Source organism: Hyla sarda, chromosome 1 (assembly GCF_029499605.1).
Source record: "Hyla sarda isolate aHylSar1 chromosome 1, aHylSar1.hap1, whole genome shotgun sequence".
NCBI classification, from domain to species: Eukaryota; Metazoa; Chordata; class Amphibia; order Anura; family Hylidae; genus Hyla; species Hyla sarda.
The window spans coordinates 368,590,903-368,607,292 of NC_079189.1; positions in this window are offsets into that span (position 1 = coordinate 368,590,903).

The window sequence follows — 16,390 nt, forward strand, 5'->3', positions numbered from 1 at the left end:
TATAGAGCCTTTTTTTCTGTCATATGTGCATACCACATACCTACAGATAAGTAGTGTGCTTTTTTGTACCTGTTAATCCGAAACAAACCCTTCATACAGTGAAAGGCCAGGGAATAGTAACCACCGGCTGGTGTGTTAGGAAAATATGTTTTCCAAGTGTACTATAGAGCCTTTTTTTTCTGTCATATGTGCATACCACATACCTACAAATAAGTAGTGTGCTTTTTTGTACCTGTTAATCTGAAACAAACCTATATAAAGTGAAAGGCCAGCTAATAGTAACCACCAGCTGGTGTGTTACGAAAATAAGTTTTCCAAGTGTACTATAGAGCCTTTTTTTCTGTCATATGTGCATACCACATACCTACAGATAAGTAGTGTGCTTTTTTGTACCTGTTAATCCGAAACAAACCCTTCATACAGTGAAAGGCCAGGGAATAGTAACCACCGGCTGGTGTGTTAGGAAAATATGTTTTCCAAGTGTACTATAGAGCCTGTTTTTTCTGTCATATGTGCATACCACATACCTACAAATAAGTAGTGTGCTTTTTTGTACCTGTTAATCTGAAACAAACCTATATAAAGTGAAAGGCCAGCTAATAGTAACCACCAGCTGGTGTGTTACGAAAATAAGTTTTCCAAGTGTACTATAGAGCCTTTTTTTCTGTCAAATGTGCATATCACATACCTACAGATAAGTAGTGTGCTTTTTTGTACCTGTTAATCCGAAACAAACCCTTCATACAGTGAAAGGCCAGGGAATAGTAACCACCAGCTGGTGTGTTACGAAAATAAGTTTTCCAAGTGTACTATAGAGCCTTTTTTTCTGTCATATGTGCATACCACATACCTACAGATAAGTAGTGTGCTTTTTTGTACCTGTTAATCCGAAACAAACCCTTCATACAGTGAAAGGCCAGGGAATAGTAACCACCGGCTGGTGTGTTAGGAAAATATGTTTTCCAAGTGTACTATAGAGCCTTTTTTTTCTGTCATATGTGCATACCACATACCTACAAATAAGTAGTGTGCTTTTTTGTACCTGTTAATCTGAAACAAACCTATATAAAGTGAAAGGCCAGCTAATAGTAACCACCAGCTGGTGTGTTACGAAAATAAGTTTTCCAAGTGTACTATAGAGCCTTTTTTTCTGTCATATGTGCATATCACATAGCTACATCTAAGTAGTGTGCTTTTTTGAACCTGTTAATCAGTAACAAGCCCACATACAGTGAAAGGCGTGTAGTGAAGCGTATTTTACTCCCCTTGTATACGCACTAAGTATGTCAGGCAGAGAAGTGCCAGGACGTGCTTAGAGGAGTGGCAGAGGCCTACATTCATCTGGTGCAGGCAGAGGTAGCAGCAGACTAGTGGTTAGTGGCAGCAGGAGTTGCAGCGAGAAGCTTGATCTCCTGGTATCAGCTAGCGGTCGTGTCTTGACCAGAAACCCAGGCGAGAGGCCTGTCGTCATCGATTGGTTGACACGGTCATCCACTTCATGACAAGTAATATCTGATAACTCCAGTCAACAGTCGGTGGGTTTCTCAGACACAACCCTAAGTTGGCATGGCCGGGGAGAAGTCCCAGTCCCCAAATTGCCTCTGTCCTATACTGTTCCCTCCCCTAAAGAAGTATCTTACGCAGTGGGTTCAGCTCCACTATTCAGTGAGGAAGATGTATTAGATGACAGTCATCAGCTACTGCCCAGCCAAGAAGTGGAGGAGACATCTGCCGCTTCCTACGCTAGGTGGGCAATTATTGATGAGGAGGCTAATGTGGAAGGGGGTGTTTTCAGCATTTAGGGTCCTGAATCATACACTGTTGAGGAACCTGAGGAGGACATCAGTGACTTGCAGACAGAACTCGATGATGATGAAGCCGATCGTACTTGGGAGCCGGGTGCAGAGGGGGCTTCATCATCATCATTAGAAGAAGGTTGCAGGTTGCCCATGAGGCAGCAGATGAGCCAGCAAGGTCGTAGCATGGCTGGCAGTCAGCATAGTGGCAGAAGTGGAAATTCAGGAGCCAAATATGCCCGGGGTAGGCCACCTGCTTCACGGCAACCTACCTTCCCAGGAGGTAGTGGAACAGGTTCCTGGAGACGGCGGCAGTAGCAGTCAATTATTGTGCACTGTTGGTGGTAAAATCAGATACTCGGTGGTCTGGCATCCGGAGGAAGTTAATACAGCCACATGCAAGATACGTCGGTAGAAGGTGAAGCGTGGACAGGGTAGCAATGTTGGCACCACGGCCCTGCATCAACATATGATGCGCCACCATAGAGCGGCCTGGGACAACCGTGGCTGAGATGCGGTGGTCCAGCCTGTGGCATCACCCAGTGACACATCACTCCCTCCTTCAGCCAGCCAAGGATCCACCACCTCAGGCGAAGGGAGCTGTGTGTCATACCCTCCTTCTGTTGCTACAGATGCTTCTGCTCCTCCTACTTGTAGTCAGCAATTCTGCAAACAATTCACAGGCGAAGCCATGTCCAAGAGCCAACAGTATGCGCCCACTCATCCAATAGCGCAGAAGCTGAATGTCCTTCTTTCCAAGTTGCTGGTGCTGCAGTCCCTCCCATTTCAAGTGGTGGACTCTGCACCTTTCAGAGAATTGATGGCTTGTGCCGAGCCGAGGTGGAGAGTCCCAAGCTGTAATTTCTTTGCGAAGAAGGCAGTACCAGCCCTGCATAAGTTTGCACAAGAGAAGGTGCGCCAGTCCTTGAGCCTGTCGGTGTGTTCAAAAGTGCACGGCAGAGCCGACGTGTGGAGCTGTAACTAGAGGCAGGGACAATACATGTCTTTTACGGCCCACTGGGTAAATGTGGTTCCTGCACAGCCACAACAGCAACTTGGACAGGTCACACCGCTTCCTCCTCCACGCTCTCGCTCTCAGGCAGTTGGTCCTGTGACAGTGTGCGACTCCGCCTCCTCATCCTCCACCGTGTCCTCGGCCTCCACTGCATGTCCAAATCTCGGTGGCCCTTCATCGTACCATGTGTGTAGGGCATGGCGGTGTCACGCTGTTCTTCACATGGTTTGCCTTGGCGAACGGAGTCACACAGTGAAGGAACTGCTAAAATTCATTCTTCAAGAAATCGTAGTATGGCTTACTCAATGAAAAATGGAAATGGGAACCATGGTGACCGACAAAGGGAAGAACATCGTGTCCGCGCTGCGACAAGGAAGTGTGAAACATGCGCCTTGCATGGCACATGTGTTGAATCTGGTTGCCAAGCCCTTCCTGAAGCCTTCAACCCATTTGCAAGACATCCTAACAATGGCAAGGAAACTGTGCATGCACTTCAGCCACTCGTATACCGCAAAGCACACCCTCCTTGAGCTGCAGCAACAGAACGGTATCCCACAACATGTGACGTTGCCATACGTTGGAATTCCACCCTCCATATGTTGGACAGACTATACAAACAAAGAAAAGCCATCACCCATTTCTTGATGATCCAAACAGATAGGGGTACTCCCCTGTGTAACTTCAATGTGAACCAGTGGCAGCTCATACGTGACACCAGCCCTTTGAGGAAGCCACATTATTTGTAAGTCGCCTGGATTACGGGATGAACGATTTAATTCCACTCCTACATTGCCTACAACAAATGATTGAAAAGATGACTGGTGACGGCAATGGAGACGTTGCACCTACATCTCACGGCTACATCAGCCCTGTAGGGGCTGAACTGAAGGAGGAGGATGAGGGGCAGAGTGGAACATAGTTTTGGTTTGATGAGATGGGCAGTGTTTCTAGTCATCGGACAGGAGAGAAGGAGCATGATCAGCTAGAGGAGCTAGAGGGTTATTATGAGAAGGTGAGACAGAGGACTCTGACACACCGTTGCAGTATGCAGTGGAGATGGAGGCAGGAAGTTCCTCCGAGTCACTGGCGCAAAAGGCACGATGCATGCTCAGTTGCTTGCGTAGTGACCCCCGAATTGTCATAATTCGTCAGCGGAATGACTTCTGGCTCTTCACCTTATTGGACCCTCGCTACCGTCACATAAGGGGGCCCTTTTTTACACCCACTGAGAGGGAGGACAAACTGACCTACTACAGAGAGCTCCTACGCAGTCAGTTGGCCGATGCTTATCGGCGACATGGTCCATCCACTCGCAGGTCTGACTTGGGGGGCCCTCTGGGCTCACCTTCCACTGCCATGGCTGCTGGGGAGGGGAGGGGTGGCAGGAGCAGTACCAGCTTCAACATCAACAGTCTAAGTCTACAGTTGCTGATGAGTAGTTTTCTTCACCTGCATAGTGAAGCAACTCCTCAGCAGCAGGTAGACATGGAGCAGGACCTGAACCAGCAGGTGGTGGCATACCTTGACATGGCCATGCCAACAAACCTTGAAGATCCGCTGGACTTCTGGGCAGCCAAACTTGATTTATGGCCGCAACTAGCAGAGTTTGCCCTGGAAAAGCTGTCTTGCCCGGCCAGTAGTGTGCCATCAGAGCGGGTGTTTAGTGCACCCGGGGGCCATAGTCACCCCAAGGCAAACTCGTCTGTTCCCGAAAAATGTGGAGAGACTGACCTTTGTGAAGATGAATCAGGCATGGATCAGCCAGTATTTCCACCCACCAATGCCAGATGCCTCAGATTAGATTGACCATGCTTCTAAATGAACACTTAATAATTATGGTTATGAAACCCTCTTGGGTTATCAATTAGGGTTATGAAACCCTCTTGGTTACTGCGAATGCCTGCTCCTGACTGATCCTGTGTCTTTCATGAACTACTTGCCTCACTGATGCTTCTGGCCTTGGGTCTTCAATTATTGGATGCTTGCACTAGCTACATACCTGCTTAATTGAAATTTTAAAATTGATCGTGCAATGTAAGGGGTTATGAAAGCCTCTTGGGTACTGCTGATACCTGCTACTGACTGTGTGTTTCAGGAACTATATGGCTTATTGATGCTTCTGGGCTTAGGCCTTAAATTTTTGGATGTTAAGCACAAGCTTAATACATGCTTAATAGAAATTACAACATTGATCTCTCAATGTAAGGGGTTATGAAACCCTCTTAGGCCTGCTCCTGACTGCTCCTGTGTCTTTCAGGAACTACTTGGCTTACTGATGCTTCATGGCTTGGGCCTTAAATGTATTGAGGTTTTGCACTAGCTTAAATACATGCTTATTTGAAATTTCGACATTGATCTTTCAATCTTAGGGGTTGTGAAATCCTCTTCTGTTCTGCTGAAGCCTTTTCCTGACTGTGTCTTTCAGGAACAACTTGGCCTACTGATGCTTCTGGGCTTGGTCCTTACATTTTTGGATGGTAGCACTACTTAACATGCATCTTCAATAGAGATTTCAACATTCACCTTTTACTTTTACGGGTTGTGAACCCCTCTTGTGTACTCATGCTGCTTCCTGCTCCACTCTGTCAACCCGTTGGTCCTGCGACAGTGTTCGACTCCACCTCCTCATCCTCCATCATGTCCTCAGCCTCCACTGCCCGGACAAGTCTCAGTGGCCCTTCAGAATACCATGTGTACAGGGCATGGCGGTGTCACACTGTTCTTCACATGGTTTGCCTTGGCAAAAAGTGTTGGAAACAATGGCTCGTCAGGGCAATGGAGACATTGCGCCTACATCTCATGGCAACATGTGTCCTGTAGGGGCTTGTTAGATTTGGTCCTTTGCACCCACACGACGGGGTCCGGGACACTAAAACTTGGGAGTTAAAAGTTCAAATTCAAAATCATTTATTTAAATTTCAAAATCTTAAATTTAAATAAAAAAAATATACATTTCAATGGTCTCCTCATGCTTCAGCCAACTCCAGGCTATGTCATTCAGGCAATATAGGGTTTACTAATCCTGCTGCTGGGCCTGGGTCTGGGAATACAAATTTTGTTATGGTAGGTAGCACTAGCTATCCAAATTCTTCATTTAAAATTTCAAAAATTCTTGTGTCTTTTGGGAGGGATTGTGAAGCCCTGGGGTCTCCTCATGCTTCAGCCAACTCCAGGCTGTGTCATTCAGGCAATATATGGTTTACTGATACCGCTGCTGGGCATGGGTCTGGGAATAAAAAATTTGTTATGGTAGGTAGCACTAGCTATCCAAAATCTTCATTTTACATTTCTAAAATACTTGTATTTTTTTCTTGGGGATTGTGAAGCCCTGGGGTCTCCTCATGCTTCAGCCAACTCCAGGCTGTGTCATTCAGGCAATATATGGTTTACTGATACCGCTGCTGGGCCTGGGTCTGGGAATAAAAATTCTGTTATGGTAGGTAGCACTAGCTATCCAAAATCTTCTGTTTAAATTTCTTAATTCATATTTTAATCTTAGGGATTGTGAAGGCCTAGTGTCTACTCATGCTGCTGCCAACTCCTGGCTGTGCCATTCAGCCACTTTATGGTCTCCTTATGCTGCCAACACCTCCACGCTGTGTCATTCAGCCACTATATGGTCTCCTCATGCTGCAAACACCTTCACACTGTGTCATTCAGCCACTATATGGTCTCCTCATGCTGCCAATACCTCCATGCTGTGTCATTTAGCCACTATATGGTCTCCTCATGCTGATGCCACCACCAGGCACTGTCATTGTGCCGCTCTGCGGCAGTGATTCTAAAAGCGATGCCGGTAATCTGCATGTTATTCTGAATAACAGTATTATTTCACTACCCCAGCACACTCCATATGCGTGTTAGAACACAGCGAAGTGTTCTATACCCCTATAGAGTCTCTCTGTAGGCTAGAAATAGCCTTTTTAAATTTAGATTTGCCACGAATAAATTCGGGTTAAAACAAACTTTTTCGGAAAATTCGGCGGATGGGCCGAATCTAATTTTTGAAAAGTTCTCTCATCTCTAGTCACAACCAGGTAGATGTAATCCGTGTTTGCTAAAATCACTTTGATTATTTACAAGGCTAAAACATGTTGGATGCACATGCTATTAAAGGTGCACCTATGTCGCAACCAGGTAAATATAATGCGTGTTTAATACAATCAAGGAGATTCATGTTAAATAGTGGCTTTACAAGGATAATACGTGTTGGATGCACACTCAATTAATTGCGCTTTGTCACAACAAGTTAGATGTAATGCATGTTTGTTACAATCAAGTAGATTCACGCTAAGTAGTGGCTTTACAAGGCTAATATGTATTGGATGCACAAGCTATTATTTGTGTTGCTCTGTCACAACCAGGTAGATATAATGCATGTTTGTTACAATCAAGAAGATTCACATTGTTTGGCTTTACAAGGCTAATACGTGTTAACTGCACATGTTATTAATTGTACTGCAATTTTACAACCAGTAGGTAAAATGCAGGGTTAATCCCCAAAAAAGTAAGTGAAGGCCCTATGCTACATTTGTGGCCCTTTCAATATGCTTTTCTATCATGCAGGTCAGCCACAGCTTTGCTTACTTCAATAGTTGTTCAGGTTTTTTTTTAACAAGCCTTCAAAAAGGCTTTCTGGGATTTGAATGTACACGATGAGGCTTCTGTAGGAATGGAAAGGAGGTCCCCCTAAGATCTGCCCACAGATCAAGGCTGTGAATGATAACTTTGCTGTGGATTTGTGTGTAGCCCCCTATAAGATCTGTGCTAAGCCTACTGTGGTGGTTATTGATAGGATAAGGCTTTTGGGATTCTGCAATATTTAAGCTCCTGTTCACACATACATATACACACACACACTCTTTCTGTCCATATCTCTGTATTTCTCTCTCTCTCCCTCTGAATCTCTCTCTGGCCTTGTCTTGGTTTGTGTCCCTCCGTGACTGACAAAATCTCGATGGGCTTTTGCTTAAAGCAGTGTAAAAGTCCCTACCTCACTTGCTGTCTCCTATTGGCCTCTGGAGCTGACTGACACATAAACCAGCAAATCATATGATAACCTGGCAAAGTCTGAAGTCATATCACTGCCCACCGCTCGTCCTGCTTTCTCTGGACACCAAAATGCCATGATTTTCCATATAATTTTGTGGTTTTTCCCAATGCGCACATGTCATTTCCAGGTTTGCCTGGCTCTGCTTGCTCATCTCTACTCATTAGTGAAAATGAACTAAAGAATTTAAAAACAGCTCATCTCTACATGACAACTTAGATTGTAAAAAGTTTTTTCTAAAATACATGTGATAAAATATATGCAGTTGTGTGTACTGATGTTTTCTATCATTCACCATAGAAAAATGAAAAATGGTATAGAGTTCAATATCTATTTCTTACAATAAGTGGTAGATGGTAAAAGGATCAAATGTTACATCAGCATCTTTTATTAGAAAGTAATTAAATAATTCTTCATGTAGCATTCTTCTTTGGGGAATTATATCTTTTTCGCCTCTCATCTGCTAAAGCAGAAACATCCATTACGATGAGAAGCTACAACACTTGTCAGAACTTATCAGCTCCAGTTGACTGAAGGTCTACTGACGTACTCTATTAAAGCACAGCTTTTTCTCCCCAAAAAATCCTCTTGTTCTTTAGAATGCATGTAAAAGTCAAAGAAAATCTCATCACTCACTGTAGAAATACAGAAGCACATGGCTGCAATGTTACTAGTTAACAATGAGAAAGCAAACTTCATGAGCAAAAAAATACTCTGCTGTAAAATACACATGGAAATATATATATATATATATATATATATATATATATATATATATATGTGTGTGTGTGTACAGGAGAGCTTCTGCCATGAGGCTACTAGTAATAATGGCCTCAGGCGGCACCAGAGGGGGGCAGAAAGATCCAGCCAGCCCACTGGCTGCTGTTCGGGACTTACCTTTCTAAATTTTTTAATAAAGAAATGGCAAAAAAAATGGCTGAACATTTTTCAAAGAAAAATTATTTTTTCATCTGGCTGAAAGCATGGCTTAAAAGTGTGAACTTCACTTGAGGGGGCCACTTTGCATAGTTTTGACTTTTTGATACATTTTTGTTTTCTGGAGCTTCTTTTACACTTTATGTAAATTTCCTAATGGTGCGTTCACACTTACAATGTATGCTAGAGATTTTTTGCTGCACATTTTATATTGGTAACTACCGTATTTATCGGCGTATAACACGCACTTTTTAGGCTAAAATTTTTAGCCTAAAGTCTACCTGCGTGTTATACGCCGATAAGCCACTGCAGTTCAATGATTTAAAGCGGGCGCTTAAAATCAATGAACTGCAGCGGCTTTGCAGGTGCAGAGACCGCCAGCGCTGCCGGCTTCTCTACCCCTGCCTGTCCTGGGGTCTAGAGCCCTGCTGCCGGCCCTTCTCTCCCCCTGGCTATCGGTGCCACTGCCCGTTCTCTCCCCCTGACTATCGGTGCCACTGCCCCATTGCAGATGCCGATAGCCAGGGGGAGAGAAGCGGCGCCGGCAATGGGGCAGCGGCGCCCACAGATACTCGTCATTGCGCCGCGCCGTGCAGTGCATAGCAACGACGCATACCGGAGGCCTGAAGCAGCACGGACCGGACCCCGGCAACAGGTAATTATACAACCGGGGATGGGGGAGGCAACGGGGCAGCGGCACCGGCAATGGGTGCCGCTGCCCCTTCTCTCCCACTGTCTGTCGGCACAATGGGTTGCCGGCACCGATAGTCAGGGGGAGAGAACAGGCAGCAGCAACGATAGTCAGGGGGAGAGAACGGGCAGCGGCGCAGATAACCAGCGGGAGAGAAGCGGCAGCAGCAGGGCTCTAGACCCCAGGAAAGGCAGGGGGAGAGAAGCGGGCAGCGACGGCCTCTCTCCCCCTGCCTTTCCTGGGGGTGTATAGGGGTATACGCATGCACACACGCACCCTCATTTTACCAAGAATATTTCCCCCCCCCTGGATCCGCCACTGCCTCCACAGTGGGCGGCGACCCGGCGGCTCAGATCGGATTGGCACAGCCAGCACTGCAGAGAGAGTGAGTGAGCCAGGCAGGGGCAGAGAGCTGCGAGTGCGAGCGTGCCCCTCCAGATGTTGCGCCCGGTGTGGCCAGCCCCCCCTGCACCCCCCACGCTACGCCTCAGATGTAATGTCCCAGTACATGATACATCCCTGTGCAGTATACTTAGGCACTGTCAGGTTGAGTCCCTCTTTGTCCTAGGGGCTCTACTACAGTGTCTCCCCCAGTATTGAAGCTAGTGTTTCTTTGTATAGTCAGTATAATGTTATGTACTATGTGTATAAAGTATAAAGGTCCTTTGGAGGTATCACATATTATGTTAAGGACCTTTGGATGTTATGTTCACATAATGTGTTATGTTACCCAGAGAGAGTTGACCACCTGACCTGCAGGTTGACCTATGGGCTTCTTGCTCAGACCCCCTTTATAAGAGGGGGATCCATTACAATCTCTCTCTCTTACACCACCACCACTCCTGCTGAGAAACAGCAAAGTACAGACACCTCAGATCCAGCATCCAGTACACCTGGAGGCCTCAAGCCTGCATATGTCAGTAAGTCCAGCCATCTATGTCTACTGTCTCTACCTACAACCAAGTCAAGTTACCAGTCAAGTCAATCATAGTCAGAGTGGCTGCATGGAAATCTGATCCAAAAGTGTTGAAACCCCAAGCAAGCTACAGGGCCATTTCTGTGTTACTGGCTGACTTTCTGGGATTCTGGCCCAGCTGTAAAGACTGTAACAACTGTCTGACCTCAGTAAAGCCACCGTTAACCATAATCTGGTCGTGGACTCTTCTTTCCCTTCCTAAACTTGGGATAATGGGGATATCATTTGGGTGGTTACCAATCCCCAAAAACCACTATGGCGTCACGAACATTAGGGTTTAATAACATCTTGCCCCTGGGGTTAATACCATCTTCCCCATCCATCTACAACCTTCACGCCCCGTGGTTACCCCGCAACTTGGGGTCATCACATGGAGACCTTAAGGGCTTGCTGGGACTTGTAGTAGGACTGCACAATTGAATGCAGACCATGCTGACTTAACAGATGACAGGGACTGACTTGCCTTGACTCATAAAGCTGGGACTTTAGCTTACTTGAATTGATGGTGGCTGCAGGACTTGCCTTTGAGGCCTCCAACACTCTGGACACACACACTAGGCATCGCTGCACTGGACCTCAGCAGGAAGCAAGAGTTCTAAGCTCCAAGAGAGAGAAGCTAGCTCCATTTAGAGCTTATATGGGGGAGACTAGCAGGGAACCCATAGGTCACTCTTGGGATCACCTGGTCACTGGTACCTCCTGGTTAACAATCACATGACATAACTCTTAAAGATACAACATATTTTATAATACAATACACTGAAGAATATATGTACAGGGGGGAACAGGTGCAAGGGGCCCTGGGGACACTGAAGGAGGATGCTTGAGAGTTCAGCAAGGGTACAGGGCAACATCTCCCATACTGGGCCACCAAATCAATGTCTGTTGTACATTATTCCCACATTGGCCCCTATCACGTTCTGTCACCCTCTGTTAAACCATATCACCCTGTGTCAACCCATCACCCTATGCCATTCCTGGTCACTTTGTTAAAACCTATCTGCCTCTGCCTCCTCTGTACTATAACAGTGTGTCCAGGTTTCATATAAGACAAAGGTGTCCAATGGTGCCCCTAGCTAACCAGGGAGTATATTCTCCTGACAGACTTCAGCCAAGCACACATATTTATCACTTATTATGTCCTGTGTGTTTGTGATATTACGGGGCATTTACTGTGCTCCAGCAGTATTGCGAAATGAGGCAGCAGGTATTGGCAAAACAAGTAGTACAAGGTTGAGCTACATTTTACCTCCTTCAGTAATTGGCTGTGGCTTCAATCTTTGTTCCATCCTCCTATGTCCAGGTAGTGACAGCAGGGCTCGGGGCTTCAGAGAGGTGCTGGAGATGCTTAATTGTTGCTGGAATCTAGTGCATTGCCCTCCCCTGTTCGTGTTTGTACTATTTTTGTAAAGTACAAATATCCTTTTACGCCTGACATATAATAATTTGTTGGATTTACAGGAATATTTCTAAGCAGCGGATTGGGTTTGTGTGAGCATCTGGTTTCAGATGTGCCACACGCTGAGCACATCCAGACATGTCCCAATAGTTGCAGTAAGAAATAGATTTTTTTCTAGCAGTCAAAAGATAAAACCACAGCACACAGGAGTAACTTGGTGCAAAAAAGGTAATTTAGTCCATCCTCAGCAAAAATGTACCAGGTGCAACGTTTCGGTAGTCTCACACCACCATCTTCAGGCATCTGGTGTGAGACTAACGTTGCACCAGATACATTTTTGCTGAGGATGGAATAAATCCCCTTTTTTGCACCAAGTTACTCCTGTGTGCTGCTGTTTTATCTTTTGTATTGAAGTTGGAGTCCTTTACCAAGTCTCCTATGACTGCGTGCACGTTATTGGAATTTGCTGCTGATTTTCTGTGAATGTGCTGCTTTTCTGAGTTCTTTTTTTCTAGTAGGCTACAGCATGGCAGCTTGGTCTCCATCAAAAGTGTTTGGGTGCTGTCTCGCCAAACAATGCCAGCCTAGGCACTTGTCTTCATGTGCCTTGTGGTAAACATGGCTCTGCTTAGGTTATGTTTAAGACAATATAATTAAGACAAGGTGATTTAATAACACTTTATCCAGATACTTTACAGAATCCTTCTTATGAGTAATAATGCAACATTTTGAAAGTAGGGATCCTGTTTGACCAAGCATGCTTGCATCTGTTTTAAAGTCTACCTATATATACATTAGTTGTCATCACATTTTCTTTTAATTTATATACAAGTAATATAGAGCTCTAAAAAATATTATTACCTTTCTTATTCCCTATTCTTATTTTACTGATTAAAATTCAGTATTTAGCCTTATGTAGTTGCATCTAAAACTCTTTCCGTAAGGTCAAGGGGCCCTGGCTAGAGATGAGCGAACGTTTCAAAAAATTGATTTGTCCGATTCGCCAAATTTTTCGAAAAAAATTGGTTCGATACAAATTTATTTGTGGCAAATCTAAATTAAAAATGGCTATTTCTGGCCTACAGAGAGCCTCAATCGGGGTGTAGAACTCTTTACTGTGTTCTAAACACACATATGTAGTGTGCTGGGGTAGTGAAATAATACTGTTATTCAGTTTGACATGCAGATTACAGGCATCACGATTAGAATCACTGACGCAGAGCGGCACAAGGACAGAGCCTGGAGGTGGCATCAGTATGAGGAGACCATATAGTGGCTAAATGACACAGCGTGGAGGTGTTGGCAGCATGAGGAGACCATTTAGTGGCTAAATGACACAGCTTGGAGGTGGCTGAACCATGAAGAGACCATATAGTGGCTGAATGACACAGCGTGGAGGTGTTGGCAGCATGAGGAGACCATATAGTGGCTGAATGACACAGCGTGGAGGTGTTGGCAGCATGAAGAGACCATATAGAGGCTGAATGACACAGCTTGGAGGTGGTTGAAGCATGAGGAGACCATATAGTGGCTGAATGACACAGCGTGGGTGGAGGTGTTGGCAGCATGAGGAGACCATATAGTGGCTGAATGACACAGCGTGGAGGTGTTGGCAGCATGAGGGGACCATATAGTGGCTGAATGACACAGCTTGGATGAGGTTGAACCATGAGAAAACCATATAGTGGCTAAATGACACAGCGTGAAGGTGTTAGCGGCAGCATGAGGAGACCATATAGTGGCTGAATGACACAGCATAGAGGTGTTGGCAGCATAAAGAGACCATATAGTGGCTGAATGACACAGCTTGGAGGTGGCTGAACCCTGAGGAGAACATATAGTGACTAAATGACACAGCGTGGATGTGTTGGCACCATGAGGAGACCATATAGGGGCTAAATGACACAGCGTGGAGGTGAAATTTCTATTGAAGATGTATGATACCTGGTGCTACCCTAAACACATATAGGAAATGTCCTAGGCCCAGCAGCATAACGAAACCATGTAGTTGCTGAATGACACAGACTAGAGCTGGCAGCAGCATGAGTAGGCCCCAGGGTTCACAATCTCCGAGAATAAAAGATGAATTTTTACATTTAAATTGAAGATTTATGGTATCTATTGCGACCATAAATATTTTTAGGCCCAGGCCATGGACTTGGCAGCAGAATGAGTAGGCCCCCGGGCTTCACAATCCCTTAGAATAAAAGATGAATTTTCCTACAACTAAAAGATGAATTTTGAAATTGAAATTGAAGATTTATGGTAGCTAGTGCTACCATAAAATGTTTTAGGCCCAGGCCCAGCAGCATCAGTAAACCATATATTGGTTGAATGACATAGCCTAGAGGCGTCTGAAGCATGAGAAGAAACCATATAGTATCTTAATGGCACAGCCTGGAGTTGGCAGAAGCATGAGGAGACCATTGAAATTTAAGATTTTGAAATAGAAATGTAAGATTTTGAAATTGAAATTTAAGATTTTGAAATTGAAATTTTAGCTAACACACCCAAGTACACTTAAAAAAGTTTCTGAGTACAACACCAGCCGGTGAGTACTTTTGCCTGGACTTTCACAGTATGTAGGCCCTTTACAGATTAACAGGTACAAAGTAGTACACTTCTTAGATGTATGTATGTGGTCTGCACTTATGAGGGCCGAAAATATGCGCTACAGTACGCTGAAAAAAAAACAACCTATTTTGGCATCAGTAAACCATATATTGCATGAATGACACAGCCTGGAGATGGCTGAAGCATGAGGAGACCATAGAGTGGTCGAATGAGAAAGCCTGGAAATAGCAGCAGCAGCATCAGGAGTCCTGAAAGGTACCCTAATGCAGAGGAATTCCTGAAACTGGGGACCAGCACCTTGGTTATGTTCTGCAGTATCCATGGCAGCACAATGGAAGCTGGATTTCCAGCTTCCATAAAAAAATAGTACATTTTATTTAGATCCTTTAACCCCTTAAGGACCGGAGGTTTTTCCGTTTTTGCATTTTCGTTTTTTGCTCCTTGCCTTTAAAAAATCATAACTCTTTCAAATTTACACCTAAAAATCCATATGATGGCTTATTTTTTGCGCCACCAATTCTACTTTGTAATGACGTCAGTCATTTTGCCCAAAAATCTATGGTGAAGCGGGAAAAAAAATCATTGTGCGACAAAATTTAAAAAAAAACGCTGTTTTGTAACTTTTGGGGGCTTCCGTTTCTACGTAGTACATTTTTCGGTAAAAATGACACCTGATATGTATTCTGTAGGTCCATACGATTAAAATGATACCCTACTTATATAGGTTTGATTTTGTCGGACTTCTGGAAAAAATCATAACTACATGCAGGAAAATTAATACGTTTAAAATTGTCATCTTCTGACCCCTATAACTTTTTTATTTTTCCGTGTATGGGGCGGTATGAGGGCTCATTTTTTGCGCCGTGATCTGAAGTTTTTAACGGTACCATTTTTGCATTGATAGGACTTATTGATCGCTTTTTATTCATTTTTTCATGATATAAAAAGTGACCAAAAATGCACTATTTTGGACTTTGGAATTTTTTTGCGCGCACGCCATTGACCGTGCGGTTTAATTAACAATATATTTTTATAATTCGGACATTTCCGCACGCGGCGATACCATTTATGTTTATTTTTATTTTTATTTACACTGTGTTTTTTCTTTTATGGGAAAAGGGGGGTGATTCAAACTTTTAATAGGGAAGGGGTTAAATGATGTTTATTCACTTTTTTTTTGCACTTTTTTTTTGCAGTGTTATAGGTCCCATAGGGACCTATAACACTGCACACACTGATCTTTTACATTGATCACTGGTTTCTCATAAGAAACCAGTGATCGATGATTCTGCCGCATGACTGCTCATGCCTGGATCTCAGGCACTGAGCTGTCATTCGGCAATCGGACAGCGAGGAGGCAGGTAGGGGCCCTCCCGCTGTCCTGTCAGCTGTTCGGGATGCCGCGATTTCACCGCGGCTATCCCGAACAGGCCACTGAGCTAGCCGGCATGCTTTCGGTTTCACTTTAGACGCGGCGTTCAACTTTGAACGCCGCGTCTAAAGGGTTAATAGCGCGCGGCACAGCGATCAATGCCGCGCGCTATTAGCCACGGGTCCCGGCCGTTGTTAGAGGCCGGGCCCGAACCGCTATGACGCGGGGCCACGCCGTTGCCCCGCGTTATAGATCGGGAGTGGACACATGACGTTCCAGTACGTCATGTGTCCTTAAGGGGTTAAAAATTAGCAAAAAACATAAAGGTGACCCCATAAAATCCAAATGAAATGCAGGCGCGTTTCGGTTTATGAATAAACCTTAATCATAGTGATAATTATATGTGGGAACCTGTTCCTCTCTTTATACCTGTAGTAAGGGTAGTAGGCAAAGTAAAGAGTCCACCCACCTGGAGGGTAGGGGCAGGCATTAGTCATCTTGATATGAGAATTTGCAGCTGTGTAAAAACTCAAGTAAAGAGAGAGGAACAAAATAATATTCAGAAAAATATATGTATAAGA